At 45.7% G+C, this 1,294-nt stretch overlaps 1 non-coding gene across 1 annotated transcript; it reads right to left on the reverse strand.

Annotated features, from left to right (window-relative positions):
- Positions 1-468: 468 nt before the first annotated feature.
- Positions 469-540, reverse strand: Trnai-aau (transfer RNA isoleucine (anticodon AAU)). The gene has a single exon. It is a non-coding gene; the product is annotated as a tRNA-Ile (tRNA).
- Between the last annotated feature and the right edge of the window lie 754 nt (positions 541-1,294).

Consider the following 1,294-nt stretch of genomic DNA (forward strand, 5'->3'; position numbering starts at 1 on the left):
CTACTCATCTGGAAACGCTCACACCCCTAAGGATTTGTGTTTTCGTTCTACACAGCCGCTGCCCCTTGCTCTTTCCCACCCATTCGTTACATTCAACCTCTTACGAGACCGATCAAATATAGACTGAGAAACAAGACCACACACTTTGTGCATTCTGAATCGAAGGCCGGGCGTCCCTCGCCGCATTTGCTACGATGGCCATTTGCTACTTCTGCAGAAGCAGCGACGACGACGACAACGAATATCGCGGGAGGCTCTGAGATATGTGAGAAATACATCTATAAAATGTAATTCAGACTGCCTCGTCCCCCCTTATGCTGTACCGCTTTGGCAAATGCTTTATCTGCGCCATTCGCCTTAATCACATCTGAGAGTAATTCTTAAAAAAACGCCTGTTGCTAATTGTTCGTCATCACAGATACTGTTTGCTATACAGCCACGACGCGCAACTGATTTCCAAAATTCATCTTTCTCCTGTAAGGATGGAACTTACGACCCCTGGCTTATTAGACCAGTGCTCTACCACTGAGCTAAAGAGGCGCGGCCTAGCGGTACTCTTGGGTACTTCGTCCTTACGGTCGTCTGCATCATCAGACTTTAGCTGACAACACTTTATATTAACGGCTAATATTTGCAGCTATGTCGACAAATTACTGCTTGGCTACACATCTGACACGTAACCGATGTGCTCTCCAAACAACAACACTTGCATTTCAGAACATGTCTTTCACACATGTCTACAAAATCACCTTCACCTTCAAATACAGTTTCCTTGCGACTGACTGAGACGTAGGCAAAGTTTAAAGTTGCTATTTCCATTAAATATCGTTAATCAGAAAAACGGTAATTTACATCTGCAGCGGAAAAAAATTCCGTTCCGCCGAGCGCGCGGCTCGAACCCACGACCCTGGGATTAAGATTCTAACCCTCTACCGACTGAGCTGGCCGGCTACCGTGTTGAATAGCTTCCGGGTAGCACGTCACACAGTACTCGTTTCGGTTGGGTGGTCCCATACAGTTTCTCTCCATGCTGCCTAATGTTTTCGTAACGTCACACTCGTCACGTACTTCACTTTTATGTCATAATCATTTCTGAGAGTTAAGAAATTGCATGACAACATATAGAGCTAGTGGCGTCAAAATTAACACACATACTTTATGTGACTCAAAAGCCGAACGAGTTACTTTACGACCTTGTTTTAGATGTGCAAGTGCCAGTCAAAACTCGCGGTGCCGGCACTCTGCCGACCATTTCGCTAGTTAACACCGGTCTTGTTGTGTGTGTTTCAAGCTC

This window comes from Schistocerca gregaria, unplaced genomic scaffold (assembly GCF_023897955.1).
Source record: "Schistocerca gregaria isolate iqSchGreg1 unplaced genomic scaffold, iqSchGreg1.2 ptg000350l, whole genome shotgun sequence".
Classification (NCBI taxonomy): Eukaryota; Metazoa; Arthropoda; class Insecta; order Orthoptera; family Acrididae; genus Schistocerca; species Schistocerca gregaria.